The sequence below is a fragment of the Myxine glutinosa genome, chromosome 2 (assembly GCF_964187855.1).
Source record: "Myxine glutinosa chromosome 2, kmMyxGlut1.1, whole genome shotgun sequence".
NCBI lineage: Eukaryota > Metazoa > Chordata > Myxini > Myxiniformes > Myxinidae > Myxine > Myxine glutinosa.
In genome coordinates this window covers 269,040,796-269,046,203 of record NC_136262.1, presented here as the reverse complement: position 1 = coordinate 269,046,203, position 5,408 = coordinate 269,040,796, and the positions used below count along the sequence as shown (strand labels likewise).

General features: G+C 38.6%; 1 long non-coding RNA gene across 1 annotated transcript; it reads left to right on the top strand.

Moving 5' to 3' along the window:
* Window positions 1-1,495: 1,495 nt before the first annotated feature.
* Window positions 1,496-4,673, top strand: LOC144890752 (uncharacterized). The gene is made up of 2 exons (XR_013622522.1): window positions 1,496-2,636; window positions 4,191-4,673. It is a non-coding gene; the product is annotated as an uncharacterized LOC144890752 (long non-coding RNA).
* Window positions 4,674-5,408: the final 735 nt, after the last annotated feature.

Sequence of the window (5,408 nt, the reverse complement as noted above, 5' to 3'; positions counted from 1 at the left end):
AATCTGGGCTTGTTTGGGCCTAATGGAAAGCATGCTGGAGAGCGATGAAAATTCCGACCCTTGGGACACGACTCCGGATGCCTAGCAATTCTGAGTGCTTGTACTTTATGTGCTTTATAATCATTTCTTTCTTCATATCTCAGCAAACCTTAATTGCCTCCTTTCTGTCTCAATTCCTCAATAAATCCAGGTCGGTGCTTTTACAAAAGGACTTGTGTTTCATAATTGATAAATAGTCTATTCACTGCTCGGGCTATTAGACTGAAGAGGTGCTCACACTGAGATCAAAGTGCATGACGAGGTCGATGTTCCTGTTTGTTGTACAGATGGACAATTGCATTTTAGTTAGGTGATGATTCTCAGGGTGAATAATTTATTGTTTCCTGATTTTATCCACACACGAGGCCAAACACATTGAAAGAACCTTTGGTGAAGATGTTTCTTCGTCCCTGTGACGCATGCTTTGTGAGTCGAGAGTGTAAGTAATGCAACCAGAGAGAAATCGGTTTGTTCTCTTGAAGGTTAGAGGGTAAGCTGCTTGTTTATGAGGAGACAGTCTTCTCTGCTTGGATAGGCATGCACTGGAAGTTCTTCGAAATTGGAGATACCTTTGATATAATGAAGTTGCAACGCCACTGAAGAGTTTGAGCGGAACTCAGGAGCAGCACCTGAGATTTGGGTGCAACATGAATTTGTATATTTGCCATAATGTCCACATCTTTAAATGCTCGAGTTGATGTGTTTGACTGCTTTGGTTTGACTTTGACTGCTTTTTCCACATGCGAAATTTGCATTTATGTTTATTTAAATTATACAATGGTCTACAAAATGTAAATGTTTCATGATATTTGTTATATTATATCACCTTTCACTATCAATATTGTTGAAATGAAGATCAAATAGCTGTATGTTGAAATATGTTGAAAATGTCAATACTTTACATGGGGCGTACTTACTTTTTCACGTGACTATGTGTAGATATATAGATAAATGACTGTACCTGAGTTGCTGTTTTGTCATGGTTTACACCAATCATAATTCAAACAATTATTTTGCACACATGTATTTGTAATATACGTGATATTACCTTTTATAAACAATTGAAGTTGAAAAAAAAAATTTCCTCCAAAAAAATTCCAAAAAAAAACGAAATTGGAATTTTCTTTTTTAAATAAATACCCTTAGGACATACCAACGGCAGAGATATGTGCATGCCAGAAGTTTGGTACGATTTCACAAAAGTTTGAGGGAGTAGTTCAGTGACAAAACAAGACAACACAACACAGGACAGGACAGACACTGCACGGATATATATATATATATATATATATATATATATATATATTTTATATATATATATATATATATATATATATATATATATATATATACATATATATAATTATATATATATATATATATATATATATATATATATATATATATATATATATATATATATATATATATATATGTATATTGTCGTGTCCCCAGGGTTAAGACCCCTAAGAGGACGAATGTGTGCGAGCTTTAACTTTAACGAGCTTTTACTCCGAGGCATATACCAAACTTGGTGGTAGTGACACGTGCGGGAAGGTTCGAGGTCCTACCTGATTCGGAACACACGCAGAAAAAGTAAGATTCGACAAATAATGATTTAATGAAAATAAATGCAAATAAAAATTGAAAGATGAGGTAAAACTAGAATTCCTAAATTGAGTTGCCTTCACTCAGACTCGTATACAAACAAGGGGAAAACAAAAGTAAAAATAAAAATCCCTTTTATAATCGGCTGAAATCAGCTGTGCGTCCCCAAATGGCTGGTAAGGCTGCTGGTCATTGCCTTGAACCACTGTGTGGGAAACACACAAAATGGTGTGGAATCGCACCCGCATCCAGCCACTGGCGTGAAGCAAGCAGGCCGGATTCCTCTTTGTTTCGCTCGCGACCCCCTCCTTCTCCACAGGGCACCACCGTCAACCAACACCTCCTCCTTCCACGTTGCAAAAAGTCCCAAAGCTCCGACACGTCCCCTCACCAGCGCACCCAAAACCACAGCATCCACTCATGATGAGAGCCAGAAGAACAAGAGAGAGAGAAAGCTGGCGAGACGCGTCTTTTTTTTCCCTGGTCTCCCGAATCCTCCACGATGACGTCACACCCTGTCCAATCACCGAGCACCACCCAATCACCCCATCGTGCCTCCACCAATCACGAAGGCCTCTTCGTTAAGGTACGTGGCCTCTTTGTTATGAGTCGTCGGGGGGTACCGTTAGATTTCCTGGCAATCACGTAGGTTTTGGTTGCTTGGCCTAGATAAGATCTGTCCAATGATTGCTGTTGGCATGTCATTCACTCGGCGCAGAGATCCCAATCTGTACGGTAACGCAGCCTTTGGACGCAAGGATCCCATGATGGGTCTCCGAGGAGGAGTACTAAAATGGCCGCTCAGTGACTTATCCTTTTAAGGTGTAGCCCATATGGCAATACCATCTGAAACAGCGTTTGTCTGAACCTCCTGTGCAGTATGTATATGTATATCTCTCACAGATGTCCACCAATCAGAGCTGAGGATCTGGTCACATGACATGGGGACAGCGTTTGTTAACCATTGCAGTTGCATATTCTACAAGAGGGTAATATAATAACCTTTTGTGGAACGTTTTGGGGGTGCTACTGCATAACGCCTTGTTGTTATGACGAAAATTGAAAAATGTAATCATATGTCGGTCTGTTTCGTTTGTTACCTGGCAAAAATTTTTTTTTGCTAAAAACATTTTTTGCCAAGTATGTTGAAACCTACTTGTTTTTTTTTCTTTCGTCTCTTTCGATCACTATTTTGCCAAGATCACTACTTTTTGCCGTGTGTGTGTGTGTGTGTGTGTGCGTGCGTGCGTGCGTGCGTGTGTGTGCGTTTGTCTGTACGGTCACCTATACTTGCCTGCAGGTCACAATTTTAAATCGATCTTCACGAAACTTCACCAAATGGTAGAGTTCGTGGTCCGACAAAATCCTCTTTATTTAATAGGTCAAATGTCAACCACTTTTTTTCAAATTTCTAAAATCCTCAATTTTCATCCAATTCACTTGAAATTTTAATATCATTTACATATCACCCAACTGAATTCAACCACCAACTATTTTTCAGATCAACATTGGCCAAAAGGTCAACATAGACCAAAAGGTCAACAACCTTTTCAAATGTCTAAAATCCTCAATTTTCATCTGATTGACTTGAAATCTGAATAGGATTTGCATATCGGCGAACTGAAACCAACCACCAACTATTTTTGAGGTCAACATAGGCCAAAAGGTCAACATAGGCCAAATTTCTAAAATTGTCCATTGTGATCCGATTAACTTCATTTGAAGACGATTTGCATATCAGGTCACATAATTCAACCATCAACTATTTTTGATTTCAAAGAATGCGCTATTGATTGCTATTCTACTTTATTTATCTTTTGCCAAGTGTCGCTCTATGAGTCATTTGTTTGTTTGTTTGCCTGTGAGCACGATAACTTACGAACGCTTTCTTCTATCTTCATCAAGCCTGACCACATGATTCCGAAGGACAAAAGTGAGGAAGTCAGTTTTTTACTAAATAGGTCAAAGGTCAAAAGTCAAGTTTCTCTCATTTGTCTGGGCAATATGTCAGCTATCCTTTGACCTGGGAAGCTGAAATTTTGGCACAATAGTGAACGCGTACTTTGGCCAAAACGGTATTTTTATTTTTTGATTACTCAAGTTATTGATGAATTGCTTAATTATTATCGATTTATTAAGTACTTGTTTATTTTCTTTCTTGTCTGGGTAATATTTCAGGCACCTTTGGAGTTAGGAAGCTGATATGTAGACACGACAATGACCAAGAGACCTGGCTGTAAAGGGTATTTTTGATTTATTGTTTAATCAATTAATCGATTAATTATTTAATTATTCGATTAATTATTTAATTATTCGATTAATTATTTTATTGATTAATTTTTAAAAAGTTACAGATTCGGATGAAACAGTGGTGGTTTACGTATGCTATTAGGCAATTGATTAAGAAATTAATTATTTTATGATTATTATTGATTTCTTTTAATTACATAATGAATGAATCAATCAATTATTGTTTCTCTCGATTTTGGTCATATCTTTCAGGCTACTGCCTGATGCCTTCTTGTCTGTCTGTCTGTGAACAGGATATCTCAAGAAGTTGTGGACGGATTGGGATGAAATTTGGTGGTGCGCTTGGGTGTGTGACACAGACAAAATGATTTGATTTTCGTGAAGATCTGGATCCAGATCTGTATCAGATAATTTTTTTAAATGATTCTTCACCATTGAGTGATAAGGCCAAAAATATTATATATAGCATGATATTTCGAAAAGTTGTGGACTAATTATACCAAAACTAGGTGGATGAGTTGGGTAAGTGACATTTGACGTGAGCCGCACTCCTCTGCATGGACCTCTGCATATGACGTTAAAACAAGCCAATTATATTTTTGTTAAGGTCTGCATTCAGATTTGACCTGTCAGTGGGATACAAAATGTAAAGTGTTCAACCTGGTGGAGGTATGCTCTCCATCGCGTGCCGTTCTAGATTGTTCTGTATTGCTTCTTTTGTTTCCTTCCTCGATGCCATTATTTCCTCTTGCTTAATAAACAAACCTGGTCTCGGAGGTGATGTCTCGCTGTGTTGTCTGCTTCATTGTTGGTTCTGAGGACCCTTTGAGGGAAATAGTTGGTTGCAGTTCCAACAACGCATAGAAGACCACGTCACATGTTTGAGGTTGCTCGGCCTCATTAGATCCAGACATGTGACACCTATCGGTATGACTCTGGACCGTTTTAGGACTCACAATCTGTACAGTAATGTGGCATTTAGACGAAGATCCCGCAGGTGCGTCTTCAAAACAGTCGCCCCTTGCGGTTGCTTTGACGCAATTCGCTGCATTTGAACCAAGCGACTGGGTGTTCGACGGCTGTAACGATATTATATCTGCCTCCACTCACATCACCTCATAGTAGTGGTAGTGGTGGTGGTGGTAGTAGTAGTAGAAGTTTATCCCATGATAGTTCAAGTCCATTGCAACAAGTAGGCCAACTCAGAATGGTTCATCCCATGCAGATTGTTTCTGCTCATTCACTCAATGACAATGCAATATTAAATGACCAAAATCAAGCAAGCAATGTTTGGTGATGGATGCGATTGTGATGTCTGTGTAGCTGATTGGCCCTATAATAGTGGTGATAGCGACACCACTGAAGCAGTTACATGTTTGATGTCTCTTAACGTAGTAATTATGGAAATTGAAAGAACAAACCCCGTAATGTTTTTCACATCATAATGACCCATCGCATTTTCAATTTCCATCTCACTTTTCACCTTTATGCAATGCTTAAGTTTTTATGTC